Source organism: Rhyacophila brunnea, unplaced genomic scaffold (assembly GCF_057557595.1).
Source record: "Rhyacophila brunnea isolate RB1 unplaced genomic scaffold, BYU_Rbru_1.0 scaffold_17, whole genome shotgun sequence".
Classification (NCBI taxonomy): Eukaryota; Metazoa; Arthropoda; class Insecta; order Trichoptera; family Rhyacophilidae; genus Rhyacophila; species Rhyacophila brunnea.
The window spans coordinates 9,863,013-9,890,924 of NW_028232827.1; the positions used below are offsets into that span (position 1 = coordinate 9,863,013).

Consider the following 27,912-nt stretch of genomic DNA (forward strand, 5'->3'; position numbering starts at 1 on the left):
CAAAGTATCTCTTTAATAACATTTTTTTATAATATTTTTGAGATATCAAAGATATATTAATAAATTTTTGCATATTTTTTAAATGTAATATTAATTTGCCGTATTAACAAAATGTTATAGAAGTAAACAACATCTTTTTCAAAGTTATGGTGTGTTTGCTGCCCACCACCAGGGCTATTTTTAAGACCTTCGTAAGCCCTAGGCAGTTATTTTTAGAGGTATGCTGAAATTTGTAATTTAAAATTTTCAGCATAATGAAAGATTGAAAATGTACTAAATATATCCGTACTTCATGGTGTTATTATAGAAAATTCCATTCCATAGCCATGGTATGAAAATAATAGCATTATAAATGACATAATAATATAATATAATATGTATAAGGTAGGTTTAAAAAAAAATCAACACTCTTACTGAATGGATTCTAGATGCACTCAGTGCAACTCATGGCTTAACATGGTTTCAATCGACTGCAGTAGAATATTTTTTAGCGGTAGGATGTTCAATAAAAGTAGACATTAAACTTTACTAAAAATGCACATTATTTTACTTTGTCTATGTTTGTTTAGGTGAGGATTTATAAATGTGGGTAATATTATAAACTAAAATTGACAAGTATTGCTCATTTTGATTTAATTAAATTTAGTTTATGTATTTATATTTTCAGTTGGAATATTGTAGGATACGAGAGACTTGCCAACAACATTTCAGAAGATAGCGCTTTGCGTCCAGCCTATGTTGATTGAGCTCGATTCACAACCCGGTTTTTAATAAATGTGATATGTTAAATTTAATAATTATGTGCATTTGTTTAAAAAACATAATCGGAGGTTCGCGACTGTATTTTTATGCAATAACTATTATATTAATCCATTCTAGGAGGCTGATTTTCTTTTATTTTTATAAATCGGTGTGCGAAAGAAAATATGGATAATATGTTAAAAACATTTAAAAAATAGTTAAATGAAAAAAATAGAGTAAAATTGACACTGTATTAATATTTTTGAGGTGTTTTCGAATTAACAATGTTAAAATAGAATGTTATCTTCAAAAATCTTAAAAAAACGTATTCATTAAATAACAAAAATAATTTAGTTATTTTCATATGGGAGTATTAAAATTGTCATACATAGTGGTTCAAAACTCTACCTTTTTTGGCACTCTTGAATAGTAGTGATATTTAAATAATCTCCCTCTTTTTTTTGTATACAGAAATATTTTTGGCATAAGTAAAAGCAATGTTGCCTAAATTTAAAAACAACTGCTCGGAAAATATACGTTTTTCTGAAAATAGTAAACGGTGTCTTTATTAAACCACGTCCGTTCCTAAAATGAATTATGGGCCTCCATAGAGTGGAGGTTATATTAATATAGTTTTTTTTTTACGACAAATAAATATTAGCCATTTGCTCAAACTATTAAGTCGATACTCTAGTTTCAAACACACATTGAAAAACAATATTAGAATTTGCTAAGCCCGGAATTATAGGCCTGACGCATAACTTCTTAGTAAGTTTCTAAGTAATCCCCTTAACTTAAATTGACTTAATATAATAAATTCATGAAGTGTATCCAGTACCCAGTCATAGTAAATTATCACCAAGTAAACGATGAATCTCTTCAATGGACTGGTTTAATATGATTGTTACATTAAAATTGTATATTTTAATAATGCAATAAAGTTGTTTAGAGTGAGTTATTTTTGAAGTGCTCCAAAACAAAGCTCTAACATTATTTTAGTTTACCGCTTAACTTCAGTTACACGTGCTTTGAATACACTTCAAGAGCCAGCATTTGCGTGCATAAAATAATTATGGTTTCCTGAGTTATCTTAACATACATACATTTTCAAAATAATTGTTCGCTTAAAACTATTAGTCTATTACCAGGACAATCCTTGCTAGTAAAAAGAATATTGTTTTATGTAGTAAATTGTATTGTATCGTCTGTTGTAGTACTCTAATGGCAGAGTGACTGCTGAGTGAGATTTTAATTGATTATTGATTTTTCATTATTTCCTTGATCTACAATAATAACTCTATTCTTTTTTTATAATAAACCATTTCTTTTATTCAATGAATAATTCACAAGATTTTGAGAATGTAACATTCTATATATTGAACATATGTAACTTGAAAACACCTCAGATATATTACCACTAGAAAAAATCATATTTGAGAAAAAAATTCGATGCTTGACGAGATTTAATACACTAAAACCGATAGTCAATAATACCGCAATTTAATAAGAATTTCATGTATGACCTACTAGTTTAAATTGTCGTAATTAGATGGGAGGTTCATAGCATAATTGGTTAATGCACAGTTGGCGCGATAACAGTGGTTATACGGGTTCAAATCCCGTCGTGAATCGTATTTTTTTTCAATAACCTTATTCCTTGCTGAACGCCTGTCATAGTAAAATGCGAAGGACTAAAACGTGTGCCGCATAAAAAAAGATTTTAGCATAGATATTCAAGACATTTTTATAAAATGTATATTATATCACTAATTTTGACAAACGTAAAAAACTCGGGCCAACTTTTTTTTTCTGGATTATTTTCTTAATAAATGTTTATATATATATATATATATATATATATATATTTTATAGCAAAACTCTGACTGTATATTCAGTATTAAATAATAAAATTAATTCATTAATATTTATCACAACAATAAATAATATTATTTATATTTTTGATTATTTAAAGAATTACATAGTTATTTTAAAAGATTAAAATATCCAGTCCTAAATATGTAGGCCTCGGCAATCTGCTTACACCCGTATCGGTCCTTTGCATCGCTTTACCATGTACTTCCACATACTTATTTCGTCAATCCATCGGTCTTTCTATCTATTTTTCATACGTTTCCAGCTTTTGGGTATCCACTAATAATGTTAGTTGCTAGAGTTAGCTAACGATTATCTCTTCTTCACCTGTGTGTAGTTTATACTATGTTTTATAATATTATGGTGACCAATGGTTTTTCGCGAAGACTAAGAAAAAGAAAATATGTTCTATATTTCAAAATCAGCCAAGTCCACCTTTAGGTATTTTTTACTTTGTTGTGAATTGCTGAAGAACTACTGCTTTCTAACATTTCTGCATTATCAAAATATGGAATTTATTAATTTTAAATATTCTATACTCGAAATAATATAAACTTTCACCCTTGTGACTGTGTATTTGAAAAAACAAAAAGCTGTTTTTCTCCTATTCATCTATTATGGACTTGGCTGATTTTGAAATCTAGCGACACAAATACATTATACGACCTTCTTAAAGAACAACGTATCTCTATTGATTTATGGATATTTTCATCATTTTGCATGTGCGGAGTGGAGTTCCTTATTATTACTTTTATTCTGACCTTAACATGGTTGATTTACAATGACAATTTTATTGGTTTTTTTAAACTATATTTTATGACGTAAATATCTGTTTGCCAATTTTTGTTATGACTTCCAGAGGAAAATTCTGTTGGCAAGTATTATCCAACATTAATTTGATTGTTTTTTTTTCCTGTTTTATAAACAAATCGATTATTTCATAAATCCGGCATGTTATCGTGGTGGGTATTTCACGTCAGAATATTATGCTTGCAAGAATAAATACTTTTTTTAAACTCAAATAAAAAAATATATTCCGCTAGCGAATTGATTTGATTATTATTCTTACAGATACAAACTATTTTTAAAAACGTTATATTAACTCCACTTGAATTCTAAGTGTATACTGTTATATAAATAACGTCCCCTCTTACTTTCTTTTGCCATTATCTTATTTTCAATGTTAATACTTTTTTGTGGTTTTACCGAGGCTTTGACTGAGACTCGCTCTCATATCGCCTCTTTTCTTCTAGAAGCGGATCCGTCGATCAGGTCCACACTCCTATTTTGTTAAATAACTTTACAATTTTGCCTAGCTCTTCCGTCTTACCCACCGCCAGGACACCCTTCAATTCGTCGACATTCTCATAAATGTCTGCAGCTGTACTCTGTGAAGTTCATATTTAGGGCATTGTAGTGCTATAATATGTACAATGTCCTCTAAAATATGACATTCATCGCAGAGTTCCGATTCGCTTCTTTCCATGAGGACATCAAATCTTTTGCCCATTGTGTGCCCTGTTCTTAGCCTCAGTATTAACTTAAGCTCATTCCTCGTCAAAGAAGACTCTACAAACCAGGACACCTCTCGTGGTGATGGTAGAATAAATGTTAATACTTGATTGTAAAAATATAGAATGTTCGTAAGAATGAAATCGGTCTTGCCCTAAAATTAATAATTAATTGTGGTAAAAAAATATAAGTTACATATTATCTAAGTGTTTATTTTTATAATAATAATAAATAACACTTAAAATTTAATAAATATTGAATTGAGAAAACCAGTGTTTTTATTTCTGAGCTTAGATTACCAAAAGTACATAAATATCAGCGCATATAGGCATATTTTATATGTTTATTCTACAAATATTCATATATTATAGTAATTTGATAAATCTATCAAAATACATAGTCCAACATAAAGTATACAGTGATTATAAAAAGAAAAGTTTCCACCATATACGTAGTACATGTTTGCTGTAGGTATTACTCACGGTTACGTGTCAAAACTGAATTGTAGCGTTGCCACATTAGAGCAGTACTACAATATGTAAATAACAAATTATATTTGAAATCAAGAGCAATCTTTTTCGAGTATGGATAAGATAACAAAACTTTAACATGCTAACTGAAAAAGGTCTGATTATAACAATTATGACACCCACAGTGGCCGCGCGGCTTAAGCGTTGGACTATAACGCCGTGGGTCCCAGGTTCGAATCCTGGAGCTGGCAAGTACACATATTGTTTTTTCAATTTGTGTGTGTCAGGGTATGGACTTAATAGGTTGAGCAAGTGGCTGACATCCATTTCTCGTAAAAAAAACAAAATCTGTTAATACAAACCTCTACTCTGTGGAGGCCCATATGATTCCATTAGGATCGGACATGGTTGAAAGAAAAAAGATTAACAATTATTGAAAATTTTAGTTATCTAAACTTTAGCCGTCTTGCTTTATATAGTCATATCTAATCCACTTAAAATTGCAATAGAGTAGGAATAGTGTAGTTAACTGGATAGTGTGAATTATTATCTCATACGTTCAAACTTCGTTTATGTTTTTTTCTAAGGGGTGTGTTTCTGATATGTGTTAAAATTATGTATTATCATTAATAAGATTCTAACATGTTCCTAAAATACATTGATTACTAATGAAGTAACGGACCCGATAAGTAAACATCCGACAAATGTAAAGTTCGAACGCCATTGAAAGCTGTGCCAAGCTTTTGCTAAAATGTTGGTATATCAAAAAGTTTACTCATTCTTTTAAATGACGGATTTTTTATTAATAAATTTGATTATTTTAGGCGGGAACTTATGAGCGAAAACAAGGGCAATTTGACCCTCTGAGAGTATTAGTGAAAAGTAAACACTGAGTCAAGGGCCTCTCGATATAGTTCATTTACGAGTGTTTTTTAATGCCGTAAGATTAATGGGCTAGCTTAGCTAACGTGATATCGGTTGAATTATAAAATAAACGAATTATATTTTAGGGAATTAAATTCATTATACTTATTATTAAAATATATGTATTAAAATGTATTATTTAGTAAGTAGTATTGTTTTTCAATGGTAATGGCTTTCAAAATTTCGCATATAATGGCGTAGATAATAAAGTACGAGTATTATTCATTTACTAACTAATAATATTCGATGACAGATTGTCAAAACAAGTTAATGTAGATACATGTTGTAGTGTTACTATCAGTAGCAATACGGACTGATAAATTATCAGAAGCTTTTTCATATATATATTTTTTTTCTACCAAATAGAAAAACTAGGAATTCATTAAATTTGGTTATATTATATAGATATGCTTACAACAATTATTTTATTTCCTAAGTGCAACAAAATAAAATTAAGAATTAAAAATTTAAGAATTATTTATTAAATTAAAAATATTTATGAATGGTCTAAATCAGATTATATAATTTGTAATCAAAAAGCTTAGAGCATGTCAGACGTGTTGAAACTTAGACTATATAAATAAATAATACTTATGTAATATTATTTTTTTCGACTTCCTCGTTTTTACACTGTCTGGTGATGACTGACATAGCAATAACAAAAATGCACACAATTCATGCCATATAACGTGACACCATAATATATAAAAGGTAATAATCATAGCTTAATATTATGTATATCCTCTGTATAGTTTTAAAATGATCAAAAATTGCTTAGATAATAATAATATGTACCTACAATAACATTATAAACCATTGCAAAGTGAGGAACTGAACAAGTTTGAGGGTCCCATCGTCAAATTTGGATAATTCCGATCAAAATCGTATGGTAAGCCTTGATTATATAGGGTAGCCGGGCAGCTAGTATTGCATTTATTTTTTAACGATATTATTGTATGATTTTCAAATTACGATAATTAAAAAATATATTGCAAAATAATATATATGTCATGAATTTTCTGTTGGGTTGTGCATCGATGGAAATATAAAACAGATAAACGAAGAAGTAAAATGATATTGACGTTTTATTTGGACGCCGGATGACTGTGGAAACGGTTTCTGATGAGAAAAGCTCTCCGACCAAAATAGCCGTAGAATCTACAAAACAAAGAAGTCGACGAAAGCTTAAAAAGCTTAACGTGTAATAGCCTGCCCTGCGTACCGTCATTAAAACAAATGACGTATTGAAAACTTGCTCCTTAGTTTCGGGACAAAGAAAATGTCAAAAGCTCTGTAGTAGAGTAGTAAGTAGAAACAGCGTAAATATTGATTGCCTTGAAAAGTTAACTCACTAAAGTCATTTCAATTAGGACGGTTCATGAATGTTTGATTCCAATTGATTTTAGTTCTCAATGTCGTCTAAGCATATTACTTTCTTCTTTTTTTTTTAAATATAGGTACTGTCGAAAGGTGTAATTAAAAAAAATATATTATTTTATTAACTTGGATATTACTATTGAAATTGATTTACATTTTTTATTTACGATTTATAAAATCATGTACTTAGTTTGATTATAGTATTATACATTATTATTGATGGTAAAATATACAGGTTGTTTATTATTTAAAATGGTGTAATAATGCTACATAAAATATTATCCTGAATTATTGATTTTATGCATTGTTTCGTTTATCATAGAAATAAATAAAAATTAGTGGTTGACGCAGATAAATAACTAATATTTTAGCGTATAGAAGTAAGTATCCTTTTAGTTTATTATAAAACTGTATTAAAAAAAATAAGAAACAATTGGACTCATTATGCTTAAAAAAAATGATAACTTTGATAGCAGCTATCACATCACTATAAAAACACACCAGCGTATTAAGACAATATATTTGTGTAAAGATGAATACAAAATAATTTCATACACTGTGTGGCGATGTGCGGATGACGTATTATGAGCTCAGATTTTCAATTCGAAAATTATAAAAATATGTTTATTTTAACATAGTCATCGTGAAATGCGAAATTCGTCTTCATGAATAATCAATTTGAATCAAAATCACTCAAATGAATCACACAAAATAGAATAATAATATAAATTAAAGTCACTTTATTATGGTATGATAATGTTTTTAACTCTAATCTAACTGTAAAATGTAAGTTTATGATGATTTTAGAATAAAAATACATAGAATTAAAAAATAGTAATACAGTTATTTGAAATTAAAGTACCTACCATTTCATGAACAATTCTCAAAATTTAATTAAAATACCTAGATATAATATATTTATTTTAATAACACGTATAAGTTATAAATTAGAAACAAAATTTCTTATGGTGAAAATATCAAAATTAGTAAAGTTATAAGTATTCTGTGATATATTATTATCATAAGGAATTCAAAATATTTTTTTATGGAAATGGGTAATAAGAACATTGGTCAATAGTTAGTTACTATTATTATTATGTCAATTAATATTAGTAGATTAGTGACATTAATATTCAATAAAATCAATTTTATCTTCTACTTTCTTTCACAGGTTTTATCAATGGAAAACGACGGTAAAGTATTATATCAAAATGATTCAATGATTATTTTTTTGTCTCTGCTAAGGTTTGAATTTAAATAATATCACTGGATTATTGAATATAATTATGTTATATGCCCAGATTGGATAAAATATAATAAATTGAAAAACGAAGACACAATGTACAATATGTCATAATATCTTCTTAGGTGGGTACCTTATTTGGATATAAAATATATGTACAACATACAAAAATGCTACAGATGGATGTTTTGTGTATATTAATTATCTTAATTTTGAATAAAACTTAAATATCACGTTAACCAATCAATATATTATTGATTAATAATCAATTAAAATGCATGTGACATACCTTGTTAGTTTAACAGTTTAAACGCAGTCCACATGTGAATGTCCCATTCCAAAACGTATCAAAATAGAACTCAGTATCACTTTACACTAACAAGTTAACGAATTAGCATTCGACTTGTAATTAAGAATTAATCGTCATATTAAGAAAACTATTCGATTAAATATTATTAGAAATCACAGAATATTTTAAACATATTCACTGCATTCGACATTAATAAATTTACACCGGAATTATTTGTATCACTTGGGCGTCGTGGAAGCTCAGTCGACGTTTCGCTTAGTATGAGGCGTCGGCGTTGGACTGGATTCACCTTTCGATGTCTCGGCGATTGTTTTTAGGAAACTTTCGAGATGTATTCTGGGACAGAGGGTATACACCATTGGTTTGTGTGCTTAACGGTATTCTTACAAAATGTTATGAAATACATTTATTATGTTGAAATATTGAGAGTTCTGTGGAAATAATTTCATTGTTGTTTCTTCTTCTTCGATGGCGCTACAGCTCAAGTCGAGCCCTGGCCTCCTCCACCGCCGTCCTCCAGCCGGAACGGTCCACCGCACGTCTTTTCCAGTTCCTGATTATTTTAGCAGCTGGTTGGCATCTTTTGTAATGTTATCACCCCATCGTGTGCGTGGCTTTCCCACTGGCCTTTCCCTCCCTGGGTTTCCTTTCGAAGATCTTCTTCGGTATCCGTGACTCAGGTATGCGCTGGACAGGGTATGCCTAGTTTAGCCTCTAGAGTTTTATGAAGGTGGAGAGTTTTGAATCTTGGTATGAGCGGTATAGTTCCGTGAATTTCATTGTTATTAGCCTAAATTAATTATTCATCGTACGATGGAGGCTTTCTCTAATAGATTATATGTAGTTTTTTTGTATATAACCATGGTGTCAAGATTTGTCCAGCGTTTATCTATTAATTTTTTGAGCTATCTGTCCTGCCCATTTATATTTACGATTGTAAGCAAATTTGTTTGATTTATTATCTAATTATTTTATTTTGTTATTTACACATTGTGGCTAACATGCACTGTATCATATCACGATGATTAAAAAATTACAACAAATGGATTATAAATATAATAAATGTATTGGGTATATTTTAAATAAAAAATGCATATTTAACTTTTAAAACGTCTAATAGGTGTAGAGACTACTGGATCGACGAAATAAATAAATTTTGCGGAAGTACATGGTAACGTACCGTATACAACTTATTCTACTAATCGTTTTCGTGACGCCTTCATTTAGCAGTTGTTAGATTCCATATAATTTTAATAAACAATTTTATAAATAACAGGACTGTTTTTTTGAATTACATAAGAATGGCAGAAAGAACCGATTCTGATCTTACGATAATTATTTACTTATCGATGGTGCAGATCACAAACCTCCTATGTCAAATTTTATCGATTTTGACTTTACGGTATCAAAAAATCAACAAAATGGGTCTGTTGAAGTTTACCTCTTATACCTAAGAGAAATAAAGCCCAGTTTATTGTACTTTTAAATAAAACTCCTATTTCATATTCATCGTATTCGACCGTAAACCTCCTATACGCCGTGAAGTAGGAGTTTTGTGAATACACGTTACCACAGCGATGTGACTTAGTTGCTGCACATAGCTTCTAAATCAGTTCATTATATGAAGTTACTAGTGAAGTTTTACAAGCAAAACTCAATATAAAAAAGTGTTTTATTAGATGTAAAAGTGTTTCAGGTCTACGTTTTTGATAATATAAATCTAAATTATGAGTTCCAAAAGTAGAAAGATCATGCAATTGGCATTGGAAGCAAATACAAATTAAGAATTGTCGGTATGTATAAACCTATACTTACAGATTTTATTCAAGTAAATGAAAATATTCCATCGACTGAGATACTTGGAAGTCATTACAATGCTTTAAAGAGAAACAAGAGTCTAAATAAACGTGCATGGAAACTAAATGTACATGATTTTATATTGCGTCTTTATTGGTTCAATACTCTCCAGTTACTGTCATTAAAGTTATTAATTAAGTGCACCAATAAAACTGTTTCAAATCGCTGATTGAAAAATCGACGCGTGTAGTGCTTTCGGTTCGGTCGAATGTGCTTCTCGCGGATGCAAAGTGAAGCGTCGCGACGTCCATGATGCGTGACGTCACAGTCCAGAAATACCCGATGCGTACTTGTTGATCGGCTAGCCATAAGCATGAACCGGCTTTATTCAATGTGTGTGTATGCAAAATAAAGTCGGAATTGGAGAAAATCATGCTCATCCACCCGATTTAGACATGGACTTATAAAAATAAATGAGAAGAATTATTTGCGTCGGTTTATTTATAATATTATGATCACGAGCATTCTGGAAGTAGAGTAAATTTAACGAAAAGATACATAAGCAGATTAAATTCTCATCGGATAAGTAATACAGACTATACATTGTTTGAAATAACAAATATTTCAAAATTTTTACTTATAATAAATTTAACTAGTACCCATTCAACAATAAATTTATTATTTTACACTCGACACAGTTTCATCTTGATAGATCAATTGAAAATAATATATTGATAATACATAAGGTCATATCATTGAAAGAAAAATTGAGCGTAGTTATGCACAAAGCAGCCGAGCCACACAAACCTCAAACAGAGATAGAAGCACTTTTATGTAAATTGTGTTTCTTTAAAAATCAGCAAAGCCTCTGTATACTGTGTATACTTTTTGAATGATAGATATTATAATATATATATATATATATGATTTTGTATAACTTTTGAAGATATAAAAGCATATAATCTATGAAATTTTAGTGTTTTAGCAGTCCAGGTGTTTTGAGTAAAATGATTTTTTTTAGAATGTGCATTCTGCAGAATGCAGCCATCTCTTATTTTTGTAAGAAAACTCTTTATTTTTGATTATTTTCTTTAAAAATAGCCTTCTAAGTTACTAAATTATTATGGGAATTTCAAAATTCTGAAAATAATTCGAAAAACTTGTAAATTATACATCAATATTTAGCTGCCTGGCACTATTTCTTATATGAAAAATCTGTATATTATATTATATATAATAAAATGAAAAACATATAATGTAATTGAGAAAATAATGTTTTTTAATTGAATGTAGAAAAACACACCTTACAGTCACGATTTTAAAAATTTACGTAATTAGGTACATAATATTATCATTTGGCTGCTTTTTGCAGTATGAATATTGCATATTTTTAGAACGCATTTATATGACATTTTTGTATGACAGCAGCTTGGTTGCTTTATGTAAATCGAAAATGTCATATTCTGCGATTTGCAAAATCTTTAAAACAAATTTATATGAGATGTTTGTATGACAGCAGCTTGGCTGATTTGTGCAGAACGTAAAACAAACGTGTGTGATTATGGAAATCACAATAACTCATTTTTTTCAAAATTGTGGCTTGGCTGTTTTGTGCATAACTACGCTCAATTGTCAGTGTCGTGTTTTTACGAAATATTAAAAACTATTTTATTATACAAATTAATTATTAAAACTCAATTTATACAGTCATGAGGATGATTGTTAAAGACAATTTGAGACTGTAAATATAAAATTAAGTACAAAGAAATTTGAAAATAGCATTGGTTTAATTTAAACCCATTCCATGATACATATTTACTTTGTTATGCATTAAAATAATGTCATAAAACTATCCTGGAATTAATGAATAATTGCTAACAAGCATTTAAATGTTAAACTAGGGATAAACAGTCGGTTTTAGTTGTGTGTGAAGTATTAAACTATTACGAAATCTAACTACGTATTTAATTATTACATGATATTAGACATCATAAACACTAATAATTGGTTGTTTCATATCGATTAAGCTATAGTTGTCTGATGTTGAATATGTCAACAGAAAGTGTACCTATAAATTATTTTTTAGACCTGTCTACCGATTGAAAATATGAAATTGGTCTTCCGTGAATATAATAATTTTATTGTGTAATAAAATTGCAACTAAACATTATTATTTAAGTATATTTCTAATAACATGTTGTTTCATCGTGAGATAAGAGATAAAAAAATCATATTCAATAATAAAAATAACTTTAAATAAAGAAATAAAAATCATGTAAGTATTAATAATTATTAACATTACTAGGGATTACAATCCGATACAAAATTTTAAATTTTGAGAAAAAAGCATTAATTTTTAGCTGATACCTATGATTCCGTTTGATTGATTGTTTTTATGTGTTGCTGGGTTATGAGAGAACCTAGTATTGACTGTATATAATGTGTATATTGTGTATATCTTGTATTTAATTGTACGCGTGATGGAAATTCTAATAAACTTCATAAAATTATTCATGATTTGTGTACTTTGATTTAGACATCTGAATTAGTAATAATGATTTTATTATAATGTTGATTTTTTTATTATGTACCTTAAAGAAGAGTTTGTCAGGTTCAATGAACAATCTTGAATTGACTAGATTTTTTTATTTGGTGAGAGGAGAGAAACATTGGGATGGTTTGATGACATGCCCCAAGATGGAACATCTTGAATTGGAAGAAGATGAACTAGAATAAAAACAGTGACTGGAAGAATCTACCGTTTATTCCAGACTATTTTAGTGATGTGTGATCTGATGATGATTATAAGAAAAAATTAAATTGTAAAATTCAAATTTAAGCGATGTTATCAGGTATGTATAAAATATGTTTTAGATTATCTACAGTGTCAAAATCCTACTTAAAAATATTTATTGAGCTGCTAATAGTATGCTTGGCTATCATTAAGTTGTCCTATTTTACCTTGTATTTGATTTAAAATGCTACAACATCGCCGATTCCGAAATAAAAGTTTCGTTTTAAACGGATTTTTTGCTTTTTTCATATCGTTGACAATTTAAGTATAACATGTCAAGAATAACAAAGTATTTGTCTGAAAATAATTGCTATCGCAGTGTGTCCAGAACAAAAACAAATCAAGCGAAGAGATCCTTTCACTGACATTGAGTGGCCGGCCGCGTATTATTAATAAAAAATAGCGCACGCTCAAAAAGCGCAAATGTGCTTTATTTTAAAGCTTACCTGAAACAAATAAGCTTTTTTCGCGTGTGTAAATGACCCACAAACCTGAAAAGCTCGCTCCACTTAGTCAAACAGCTTTTGACCGTGACTGACAATATCGCGAAAAGTTGACAAAGAAATATATTTTACGCCTGTAACTGATTGGAAGGTCAACACGTTTCATATTTTGAGAACTTGGTTTATTTACTTTTGACGATACATTTAATGTTTTGAAAAATATTTAAAATGACAATTGTATGCCTGTTAAGTGCCATTAAAAATATAAATATTTTGCGCTCGCATTAAAAATATGTTTGTGATAGAAACATTAAACATATTTTTTTTATAACGTTATCTTCGACATCATTCTCACAATAATTCGTTATACCGCCAAATGATAAGCATTTGATTTTCGATACATTGAAATAAAGTAAATTTATACTTTCTTTCCTAATCTTAGCATCAAAGTACTTATAATTTTTGTATATGAAGAGGTAGTATTAAGAATATAACACAATTTCCTAAATACAACACCACACACCATACGATTTCGTCCGCATGCCAAGATTTTCAACTTATAGCAAAAACCTACGTTAATAATATGTGGCAAATAGCAGTAGCGAAGGGTGGAGGTAGGCTGTTAAGATACCCTATAAATAGGACACATTAAACTTTATTAGTCACACTTTTTTGTTTTTATTGAACTACTACTTCAATTTACACATGGTGTTGGTTAGTATTTTAACAATTATTTAAGCCCTGCTTAAGCCAAACCATATTAGATTTGGTATACTTTTGGCGATGCGACAAAATTGTGCACAATTTTTCATTCACACTTATTTGTTTTCGTTGAATTAAGAATACATATTACACATGTTGTTGGCTCATTTTTTGAAATTCATTAATCCCTGCGTAAGCCAAACTATAATAGATAAAAAATATTATTATATCTATAAAATATCCAAAGTTATGTATGATTTAATTGTATAATCTTAGATATTTTAAAGATAGATGAGTATTTTTTGACTATTATTTATTATGGCTTGGTTTCGTAGGGTTTAATAAAATTTAAAAACTAACCAATAACGCTGTAAATTGTAGTATTATGTCAATGAAAATAAATACGTAAGACTGACAAAGTTTAATGTGCACTATTTATGGCGGATCTTAACAGCCTATCTCCACCCTTCGCCACTGGCAAATAGTAGGCATTTTTCAACAGCGTCCCTCTAAGAAATAATCACCACTCGCGACTGATAATTTCCTTTCTAATATGTGACCAAATAATAGTTCTCTTAAAGTTTTCCTGAACGACATTATTATTTGTGTCAACTATAGTTATCAATTTAATATTCTACCCCACGATTGAAATAGCCCGGCTGTTGCGAATCAAAACACCCCGTCGTCCCCACGATAAAAGTAATTATTATTGTTAGCCAAGAATACACAAGTTTCGAAATGAATAATTTATCAACCAGGCTCGTGTAATAACTTATTCAAACAGATGTAAAGATATACTCAGTATTGTCTATGAATTTTCAAAGTTTCCACGACCAATGTGTATAGAAGTGATAGAGGTAGGCAGGGTCCAGACTCTAGAACAATTTGGCGCCGCCACCTGGACAAAACTGACTTGGCGACGCCGTATAGACGCCAGATCAACTGAACAATTTTTTAGCTGGATGATGCAAACTTTGGGCAATAAAGATTAATGGTAACCTCATATAAAAATATATTGACAAATTGTCATGGTAATTATAAACATAGGTACAATATAAACTTTAAATTCAATAGTTTTTATAGAAAATAAGACGTACCTAGTTGAAACGAGAGAAAACGATGCAATAGGGTTCATGTAAGAGCAGTCGGAAATAGTATCAGTTACAATAATAATTAAATTAACACTATATAATTTTTACGCACTGTAATTGTTCCACTAAAGTGCTTTATATTATACCACATGGTAATATTATTACATTTTTATACTATTTTCAATAGTATGTTTTATATTCGAACAAGTTGAAAAAATTAATATCCAAGGCAATAGTGAAGTTAATGTCAAGCTATTCCTGTCCAAACTGAAGACACACGCAAGCTTCCTGTGTAGTGAGAGCAATCAAGATTCAGAGCACAATCTTTAATAGTGTCTCCGGAAAAAGAGGCTTTTTGGAATCGTGCAGAACCGGGCAATTTCGTGTAATCGGGCATTTAGATCTGGTTTCGTCGCCCAACCAATTAAAATTCTTCAAAGATCTTGCGCTTGCCTTTTTAATTCACTGTTGATACTCATTTTATCGTATTATTATTGTATTCTAATAATTGAGATAGTTTTTATGTGATAGAATTCTGTTATACAATTTTATTAACGTATATTTTGGTTATTATCACATTATCAAAATCAGATAATGTATGTCTACATAATAATACAGTTATACGCATCATAAAAAAATATTTTATGTTTTTAATATAATTATAAAATTTATTATAGTTCTAGATATGGCTCTTAGGAATGCTTACATACTGCAATCTGCAATGTAGAATATATTTTTATTTAGCTACGTATTTTTTTCGACTTATGCGAGGTATAAATAAGAACTCTGCCATTATGGGAAGTGTTAATCTGTGTGTCCCTGATATCTATCTTAGAAATAGAGAGCATCAGTTGTTTATTCTCCCAAGGTGCAGAACCAACCTGCTACTGGTAATACTACTTGGGACGGCGATAACTATGTTCAATCCAATTTCTTCGGGTGTTAATATATTCCACTTGCGTAAGGTGAGTTTAGGTAGACGCTATTTTATAAATTCTTAAAACAGAGTCTCCTTAGCAAACTCGGTGTACTTCTTTGAACTTCTATATATGTATAATTGTATTTTCACTGATTTTGTATGTTTATTTATGTTCTCTTTTTATATTTTCATTTTAATCGCTTTTATTACCTTTTTCCCCTTCTTTATATGTAATGTTTCATGTCATGTTGTGAACGTCTTGAACTTATAATTTGTAATGTCCACAATATGTTCAAAAATAAATTGGATACATAAACTGAGTATAAATATTGTCCAGTGAAAGCATAATATTATCATTATCGTCGAAATAATGGTTGAGTATTAAAGAAGTTAGTCGTCAATTATATGACATATAGTACTATCACGATTTGATGTATATTATTACTAAACTATATTATATAAAGCACCCAATAATACTGCGCCGCGTCAATATTTTCTAGTTTCAGTAGATACTCGATAATAATATGTTGGTTTTTTGATATTTGAATATGTTGCCAATATGTTACCGTCCAGATGGCGTCGCCAAGTCAACGGCGTCCAGATGGCGGCGTCAAATATTCTCATCCCTAGGTAGGTAACGGTGTCAATTGTTTATATCACTGTCGCGCATGGAATTTACTTAAGTTTAATAGTTTAAACAAGATTATAAATCAGAATTACCGTTCATGGAATACGACGTGTCATTGTATTATTCAGTTTTAATGTAAATAAGTGATTTGAGCGAATGTAATATAATATATTATTAAAAGAAAATTTCGCGGTATTAATTTAACTTCACAAGAAAAGCATTGAAAAGTTTAATAGTAGTATATAAACAATATACTTTAAATAAAACGTGTAGTGTAAAAAATATATTTGACATTACGTACGTTTTAGCATACCGATACTGACAGTGATAACAAATGTTATATTTGGTTTTATACTCATTGAATAAGCCATTCCTAAATGAGTATAGGTTCTGTAATACATCCGACACGTTGTGTGAATAAGGATTAAGAACAGTTACACGGTGACAGCCTAAAAATCTTATACAATAACATAATCAAATTCGTATATAAGTCCAAAATTCACAAGATAGGTGGATGCCTGGTCATTATTTTGAAAGATCGTGGAAGAGATTAATAAATATAAAGAATGTATTCAAAATTCAGATCATTTTTATTTCAGCTTAAAAACACCGTCTTAAAATTTAGTAGGAAATAAAATATTGTCATTAAATTTTCTGTAGACTTTTACGATAACTAAAAAACATAACGAGCACTAAAATATTTTGATTTTACACGACCCATGTTTTTATTATACAATATAATTGAAAATAAATACAAATAATACGTAAAGAGATGAATAAAATTCGAATTGATTTCTTTATTCATCTAATAAATATGATTTTATTCGCAAAAGGATTTTATAGAAAATTTAGTAATCTATCACCGTAAATATATGAACGTGAAACTGAAAATAACGTTCATCTAAACGCACCCTCACGTAAGTGGAATATATCAAAATCGTCGATTTTCTTTGAAAGATCACGGATAAACTGGTCAGGGAATGAGACAACTCTGCACCATGACAATTAGGCGCCGCACTGTCGAACGAAATAAATAGAAGTTCATTACGATTTTATACAGAAAGTAGACGAAGAATTTTAATCAGTTTCTATCTACGACTTAGTAGTTTTAATTCATTTTGCTCTTAACATAATGATTTCTATTGCGAATTAAGAATTATCATGCCTGACGCATTATATAAAAATAAAATAGCTTTATTCTCGCCGGAACTTAAACATATGCACAACGTTTGAATTATTAAACTCTCACCGAGTATTAAATAATAATATTAAATATGTATTTAAAAGTAGGTAGGTACCTATTATTCACGAACGTCTATTTATTTTCGAATTTCATTTGATTGCGTGGCGCCCAGTTGTCCTGGCGCTGAATCGTTCTAGACCCATAGGTCAATACAGTTCTCATTTACACCGCGTATTATTCGAAAAAAATACGTAGCCCGATAATAATAATTTGTAGATATCTTCTATCGTTTAAACTATAGTATGTAAGCATACCTGAGAGGAAATCAGTCGGATAAAGCCACGGATAGTATTCATACAGCTTCCAGTAAAGAGTCTGTACAAATTTATTATTAAAACAACGTGTCTATCTATACTTACATAAACTATGCTAAGAATGACCACTCTTATGCATGCTGGTTTTTATTTAAAACACTCAAAAACATTAGGAATTAGTTCAAATTACTTGCCTTGACCTGAATAAAGAACTGTTTCCGCTCATTTCGACCGGTGCAAAAGCTATTTTTGATTTTGTTGGAAGGAAAACACATTGGATGTACAGGAAGGAGAGCTTTTATGAAAATGGAAAAGTTGTAATAATGGTATAAGGTAAATTTTTTACCTACCGTCTCAATGATATCGGTACTGTAATACAGTATTTTTTACTTAATTTTAAATAATCAATTATAGCAAGTTTTTAATAAAATATACGTTATATTAGAAATTAGAAAGTTAGAAGTTCTTATGCCAATACATATTTTTGATCGTTGAATCGATTTTTTTATACATTCAGAATTAAATAATATTTTATTACGTTCTTTCTAGAAAACACTATGAATCTATTAGTGAAGGTTTTAGATCAATAAACATATTTACAAAAAAAATGTTTTTAGGAAGAACGTTGTATGGGGACCCAATACTTGGGATACCGGACTGCCGTCAAATTTGAATCGAATTTATTTTTACTGAATTTTCACGCATGTACGAGTATTTGTGTTTACTCTAAAGGACATAATATATATTATAAACAATATATAATTAAATATACATAATACAGAGCCAAAGTGAATTAAAAAGATTAAAATAATACAATTTTTTTAAATGACTATTAAAATATACACAAATCTATAATGGAAATATTGTTTGAGAATTAGTATAATTGAGGCGTCTAATTCCAAAAAGCGATAAATCCACATTTGGTGAAAATCGAGAAAAAAACACTCACGTATTCTTTGTATAATTTTACACAATATTTATTGATCTATAAATTCCAAAACGCGACATAACCCTACGTAAAAAAATATTTAAAGTCTCGATTTATTACAAAAAGCGCCAAGTCTGTGTTTCATATTATTTAAAGCTTGGTTGATTTTGCGCGTGTTTAAGTCAACCAATAAGGGAACGTTCAATATTGAAAAGGGCGTATCCCATGCTGTAGCATCTGGTAAACTCATGACAGTGCCACGGAAATATGTGCCTTATGCGGAATAAATTAAAAAGTGAGGTACAAGTAGCGCTACGTCCAATTTTATTTTGCCTATATTTATTACATTTAAGAATTAATCGGCTGAAACAAATTGCCATTTGGTTCTAATTTCAACATAAAATACAACGGAAAAAATAATCTCACGTTAAAACAAATAATTGAAGCTTGAAACATAAAAACGTTGTTTCCCGAAAATATTAAATTGTGGACTTGTCGCTTTTTGCAATTGGACGCCTCAATTGTATTAATAGTTTTGTAATACTTATTGTTCAAAACTTATATTTTTTTTAATATTAAGGTTTTTAACATACATCAATAAATTGGAACACCTTAGAAATGTATATGTTTCAAAACATATTTGTACTGAGCGGGAGTTGAACACGCATCCATCTCATTCCTGGTAATATACCTTACCAATTGGGTAACTAGTATAATATTAATTATTATTTTATTATATTTATACAATTTATTACAAAAAGATGCCCAGCTACATAAGATACAAAGTCCCAGCTCAAAAATAATGAAAAACTTATCAATACACAAAAGCTTTGATGAAACTATGTTATTATTTTATTATCATGTCTTTGACGACAGTCGATTTAGTAGCCACAGACAAATTCCAATGATTTCGGATTATTGCATGGCAAAATTTTAATATCATCAATACACAAAGTCAAACATTTTCTCACATCCAAAAATAATCATTTATTTATATTTTAGCTACATACTAATAATTATACACAAGACGATTCAGTCAGCGCCATCTGTGTTTCGTCTAATATCATGCGAGATAATCTCACACCATTACAGAGCGACCTCTAGACACGAGTATGTAAACACCGTCTATTCTAATTTCACCCGAGAATGTTCGAAAATAATTCAAACGAACATAATAATATTATCTTGTCAGATGAGGTGAGTTTCTTCTACCTCACTTTATAAAATAAAGCTTATTCTAAGGGCACCTGCCTATTAAATTAATCGTGTTTGATAGATATACTCTATAATCTCTGCAACGGTTTTACATTTACTTTTTGCTTGTTCCCCGTATATTAAAATAAACACTTGAAATACAGTACACAGGTACTGCTGTTCCCATACATTCTATTAAATTTTCGGAACTCAAAACACTCATCATGCAATATTCTTTCTACAAAAACGAACTTTTTTATTAATGACATTATCGATCTGAAACATTAATCAATCGATACAACATGGTCGGATTATAATTGTTAAAAAAACTTTGGTCGATCTACTTTTCAAAATAATGAAACATGAATAATGCAGTACGTGTCACGTGAGGGGGATCTGGCGGGAGTAAGGAGGTCGGGGGTAAAGTCACATCATCATAATGCCAATTGGTAGGGCAAAAACTCTGTTCAACCAACTCGCTTCGGATGTTGATATATTCCATCTACGTGAGAATGAGTATAGATGGACGTTGTTTTATAAATTATTAAAATACGGTCCACTTAGCTCATTTGGTGTACTTCCATGATTCATTTTTTTTTATAATTTTGTACCTTCTACTTTACTTTTCATACTGTTTTTGCGATACTGTATATATTTATTTCTTCTTTACACTGTTTGTTTTTTTTTAAATATCATTTTTTGAACGTCTTAAATTTGTAATTTATAATGTTCACGGAATGTAAAAAAAAATTTTGAATTTGAATTTATATTTGAATTTAAAGAAATTTTTTGTTTAATGATGTATTATTCACCATATTAAAACCTAAGATGTTCGTATACGCCTCTCCACAAAATTACATACTATATTTTATTTTCTTTCCTCGGTATTTTAGGTGTGCTGCAGGCTATTTTCCAAATAATATTATATACTTATAATGCTAATTATACAAGTAATAAAAATAATAAATACTTGATGGAATTTGAATTTAAATTCTAATTGATTTAAGTTTTGTACTATTCTATTCGAGTCCATTTTTGCGACCGGGATTCACCTTTCTTTCAGGCACTATGCACACTCACCAATGATAAATGCACATTGAGTTAAATCGATTAGAATTTTATTTATTATCAGTATTCGGAAAACTTTTTAGGTGTAGGTGATATGTACTTATTTCACAAAAATCAAGACCGTCTAAAGACTTTTTTATGAAGGAAAAAGATATAGTGTGTACCTACACGTCCTACACCCTTAAAACGGCATATTATTTTAACCTACGAATAATGTTAAAAATACTTATTAAGTATAATAGAATACAAACAAATCATAGAGTATGTATTAATTAAACATTAAAGATCTTATGACGTACGGTTCTTTTAAATAAAAAATGATATCATAATAATCCATTATTATTCACAATAATATACCGAAGTCTACAACGTTGTATACCTGGTTTCTCTAAGGTATGCTTACATACCGTAGTTTAAATGGCAGAATATATCTATATTTGGCCATGTATTTTTCCCGATGTATATGCGTTGTAAATGAAAGCTCTGCCATTTTCGTTGGTTGTATCAATCCGTGTATCTCTGATAACTATCTTAGAAATCGTGAGCATCAGTTGTTTAGTCTCCCGAGGTGCAGAATTAACCTGGAATTAGTGATGCCAATTTGGACACCAACTCTGTTCAAAGAAATCGCTTGGGATGTTGATATATTCCCCCTACAAGAGGATGAGTAAGGTAGGGTTGTTTAATACATTCTTAAAATAGGGTCCATTTAGGTCATTTTGTGTACGTTTCTAATATTTATACCTATTACTTACTTACTAATACTTATAAATTTGTACCTTCTACTTTTTTAATAATATTTCTTTGTTTTTTTAAATACCATGTTATGAAAGTCTTATATTTATATTTTGTAAAGTGTATGTGTCATTGATGAGCAGTAAAATGAAAGAAAATGCGAGACATGATATCTTGAAATGATCAGGTAACTGATGAATCTCTTTGCAAAGTGGAATTGAATCGTAATTAAACACGTATTAGACAAGTTCATGAATTTCACAGAACAATGTCACGAGTATCACGATGATTTATACTGGCCACTGACAAAGCATTAAGTCATAGCGATTTTTTTAGTAGTAGAAAGACAAACGAATCCTTTTTTCTGAATAATTTTGTGCTTATTTTAGTAAGAGCGATGACCTGTGCAAATCATCGTTTGGAATATAACCAACAATGACATAATTATTCTGTGAATAATACAGGGTGAGTCAAAAAAATCTGGTGATTATCATTAAATGTTTATTTCTCAACCATTATTTTTAAACTTAAGAAGTGATTGGCGAGGGATGCAACCCGTCAATCATTTTAGCTGTACAAAAAATAAATAATCTTCTTCTTCTTCCACCCTGCCACGACCCAATATTGGGGCATAGGGCAAGCACAAGTTCGCGCCACTTCCCTCGGTCCATCGTCAACTTTTGCGCCTCTCGCCATGTCAGACCTGCAGCACGTAAGTCGCTCCTGTAGCACCGCTGCAGAGTGAGGGAGGACCGGCCATGGAACCCTTGAGGCTGTGCCACAAGGGTACGGTGTGTCGCACTCTTTGGCGGCATCCGATACGTGTCCCAGCGAAAAACAATATGTGTACTTATCAGACCCAGGATTCGAACCTGGGACCTACGATGCTGTAGGCCGACGCTTTAGCCGCGCGCCCATCGTACTTATATCTGTATATATTAATACTTAAATAAAGTTTAATATGTATATGCCACTGTCGAGAATGAGAAATGACAAGAAATAGATATTGAGATTCTCGTATTGACATAATAATATATACCCACTCGTTACATCTGGCAGCCCGAGATTGTGAATAGTTTATCAGAATCTTTAACTTTAGTTTTAGACAGCCATTCCGAAGATGGGTTTATATCTCAAAATATTTGTCAACTCAAAAAACTCTTTGTTTCAAAACCATTAAAAAAAACGATATAATTAGTTTTACAAAATCGTCACATCTCTCTGGCTCACTCTGTATAAGCTAAATGATAATTTTAACACACCTTTGGAACTCAGCCATTTACGCAGTACGATAGTCTTGAATCAGAAAAAGTGTGATACGGTCTGTTTGCACGTTTTTTCCGCGAAAGTTCTAGAAGAAGTTACCCACTCACTCTATGACTATATCTGTGATGGAGATGAATGAATAAATCTGTTACATAATAAACACAAAAGTTCTATTACTGAAATAGTATTGTAGTCTTGATGAGTACAATCAAACAGATTCTAGATGTGAATTCTAATGATATTCACAATGGTTATATCAATAAGAATGTGTAGGTATCGACCCACATTGGCCGCGTGGCTTAAACGCCGGCCTATAGCTTCGTGGGTGCCAGGTTTGAATCCTGGTTCTGGCAAGCATACGTATTGTTTTGCAATTTGTGTATGAGTCAGAGTATGTACCTTATAGGTCGAGCAAGTGGCTGACATCCATTTCTCGTAAAAAAACAAAATCTGTTTGTACAAACCTCTACTCTGTGGAGGCCCATATATGATCTTATTGGATCGGACATGATGGAGAGGTATCGTCTAAGATAGCATGGAGTAGGGTAGGGGGTTGAAAATGAAAGTCCCAAAGTAAGTTTAAAGATAAATGTAAAGAGAAAAGTAGAGATAAACTGCTTAACTGAGTGGTTTTTAAGCCTTTTGGTCACACGGCGCATTTTGTATATAAAGATTCGTTCACGACGTCGTTAAAAACATTTTTTTCCATGAAATTTGTACATTCGGTACCTATTGTTTTTTAGTATTTTTTTATATTACTATATGATTCGGATATTCCATGTTTTTTTCATAATTTCAATAAATTAATGTGTGGTTTTTTTTGGATTTACCTTTTCTGTTTTTCAAATATTATTGATGCCTGAGAATCGATTGCGAAATTAATAAAGGACACACATTCATATAAATACCTATTAATTAGATTTTGAAAAAAAAATGTAACGGACACAGTGCTTAAATAAAAGAGGCGAACGTTCACTGGAGCAAATACATTTGTTAATCTAATCGTGCATCAGCGTATTTAATTAAGATTGTTTGAAATTTATTATATTTTTTTTATTAACGCTCCTGAGACATTCCCAGTCATTAAAAATACTAATTCATCACACTAAACGTAGGCTCCTGTGATATTCCCGATTAAAACCATTAACTACACTGTCATAATATTTATTAAGCATTATAATGTTGTTGTTTTAATAAAAAAGAATGAAAGTATGTAATATACCGACTATATAATATGATTTTGCACACTTACTAAAAGGCAATGGATAGTCACAACAAATCTCATTTTTTCAGTTGGTACGCTGTATGGCAAGCAGGTTGACTAGAAATAATAAAAAATACCGAGAGGTAACGTTAATAATATTTACTGCAGTGTGTTATACAACAAAATAAACACATCTTACCGGAAACTCACGTATGAGCAAAAAATAAACCCGGCCCGCTTCAGATTCAAATCTCCTCGTCTGGGTGGGAAATTTTATTATTCAGTCAGGATGAAGGACGAGAGGGAAAGTCCTCACAAAGGGCGCGAGTAAAGTTATCGCGCGAGAAAAATATTCGCAGGGCCTTCTAAATAACCGCGATCGTGCTTGGAAAAGTCAATTTCGTGACGCCGAAGGGGACAATTGCCGAAACGTCAGAGTAGCTTTCAGATTATAGGGATTGTCTGAAAGATTGTAATGCTAAGGAAACACCGAAAATGATTATATTATGCTTTACTGACAATGGGTATTTTTCACTTTCACATTTTAGACATTGCTGCACTATTCATTACATCTACACGAACGAGACAAAATGTGTACTTAATTATTTTGGTTAGTATGTAATGTGGATTGATTTAAAAAAAAAAATAATATTATAAAAAATAAAAAAGTACCTAAGTACCATGTAAGAATATTATTGAATATTAATTGTTTAACTAATAACTTTTAAACACTGATATTATCATAGATATAATATCTCATTAGTTAACTCCATTAATTTCCAATACGTTACCATTGTTCCTAGAATTAACGATTTTACAACTTTTGAGTGTAGTATTTTTATTGTTTATAAGTACTAGTGATCTATGATTAGGGTTTGATGATTTATTATAATATGCTTATCGAGTTTATTATTATTAATAAGATAGGGGGTTTTTTACTATCAATTATATTTTTGAAGTTACACTTCTTTTGGCGCGTTTGGGAAAACAGAGCAGAGTGTATTTTTGGCGTGTGACGAAGTTGCACACGCCGATGTAACACGTTAGGCGTGTGACGGAAGATGCGCGCGCCGATGCAATACATCATTTATTATTATAATTATATTCATTTCGGTCTCAGGGGTACCGTTGAGTTGGTAAATAATTAAAAAAATATTTCAAAATTTGATTTTTTATTAATTCATAATGGGCACTTCTGAATCGATTATAACCGCTGTATGACAAAGATTAGTTTTGGTCCAATACAATAATTAAATGACAATTATCATGTGCTACAATATGAGACGCAGATGAATCACATACGTTTTCATCAACCTAATCCATTGTAATATTAATAGACTCAGTGGGTCTATTCTATACTTATCGACCGCTAAAGTGATAAATATTATCAAACTTAGGGTAGGTTTTTATCAAAATATTAGCACTTATTGTAACAATTACAATAAAAACCAACTTATTGTAATTGTTACAATAAGTGCTAATACTTTGATACAAACCTACCCTTAGTTTGATACTATTTATTACTTTATCATTTTAGCGGCCGATAAGTATAGAATAGACCCACTGGTAGACGTAATAGTATCAGAGTATGCAGCTCTGTGACGTAGAAGACTTGATAATAATCTTTCATTATTATTATCTTTCATTATTATTATCCTACAGCTTTACCCGTTTTTGCGAGCGATTGTGTGCCTTATTCATCACGTCCGATGGGTTCAAACGCCAAACACACTAATTGAATGTTCGAAATTCAAATAGGTCATATAGAGTATGAAAGGAAGGGTTTTCCGAATTTAAGTTATCTTGCGATATAATATTGATGTTTCTCTAAAGCTTTCCGGCACATAGTCACATTATTGACAATATGGGAATTTATTTTTTCACAATGTTTGCAACACTCTAACCGACTAAACAAAAATGGCCGCTTTAAATTTAAAATGCGTTTTAACCGATATATACAATCAATTTTCACAAACTAATCATAATAAGATTGATCGATAAACATATTAGAACTGATTTATTTAAATTTTTTTAAATTAAGTTCTCTGTTTATGTTAAGTTTCTACACCTCTGACGGAAATCAAGTCTTTTGACACTATAAATTTATTACGCTATGTATACTAACATACGGTATTTCAATTGACTCACCACATATTTACTTATGAGATGCATTCGAGTGACTGTAAGTTGAAGTGAGCACAATTTTATATAACTTAACACAGTCACAAAAAAATCACTTTTAAAAACAAGGTAACATCCGTTATTATTTGTTGTTTATGTAAAAAACGACAGGTGATATTATTTACGTCTCCTAATGATTTAAAAATGCACAGCACTATATATTAACTCACATTTATAACAAGCACCCATAGATAACTATAAATATTCAAATAAACAATAACATTTATACGAATTCCGATTAAAACTGATCATTTCATTGAAACGCGGGCGTACGACATATCGGCGTTTTACGATACCAAGGAAAATTTTAAAATATGATGTCACTTTTGTTTTTTTTTTTGTAAGGCTGTTGAATCAATTTTTATTTTGAACCAATGAAACTTATATACATTTAATTAGCTCATTATAACCCAAAAATATTTAAAAGGTATCAACCAGTGTTGCCAACTAACATTTTCAAAGTTCAGTAGATTTTTTGATTTTTTCTTCAAAATACCATTGATTGACAAAATGTATGAAATTCAACGATTGTGTTTGGTGAAAGCGTGCATATTGATATAATCTCACAAGTGTCTTTTAAAAAATCATGTAAAAAGTGACTTTTGTTCATCACAAATATCATTATTTCTTCTTTTCCTGACAACAATTTCAGTAGATCTAATGAAATTCCAGTAGACATGGCAACACTGACTATGCGATCAACCCAGTGTTGCCAAGTCAAAATTTAAAAATTCAGTAGATAGACATGGCAACACTGACTATGCGATCAACCCAGCAGTGTTGCCATGTCTACTGAAATTTGCCAATATACTGAATTTTTGATATTTTTTCGAAATTCAAGAAATCTACTGTTATTTGTGTTTCTCCATAATTGTAAATTAACTGATGATTCTTTCAATAATAAACTTGAAATGATTTACGCATGACCTTTTTTGATGTTATACACTTTTAAATTGACATAAAAAGCATTGTAACTCTACCCAAGAGCGCCATTTTACCCATTAATATCATCATTG

The 27,912-nt window shown here is 30.3% G+C and overlaps 1 protein-coding gene across 5 annotated transcripts in view; it reads right to left on the reverse strand.

The window, feature by feature from the left end:
- Positions 1 to 27,912, reverse strand: part of tn (tripartite motif containing protein thin) — a 201,398-nt gene that overhangs the window by 68,254 nt on the left and 105,232 nt on the right. Inside the window, exon 1 of one of the 5 annotated variants that reach the window (XM_085944163.1) lies at positions 8,429 to 8,730. The exons of the other annotated variants lie outside the window; for them this stretch is intronic. The gene's annotated coding sequence lies outside the window, so the exon portion shown is untranslated. Of the gene's footprint in view, positions 1 to 8,428; positions 8,731 to 27,912 lie in introns of those variants that run through there. 5 annotated transcript variants of the gene reach the window in all.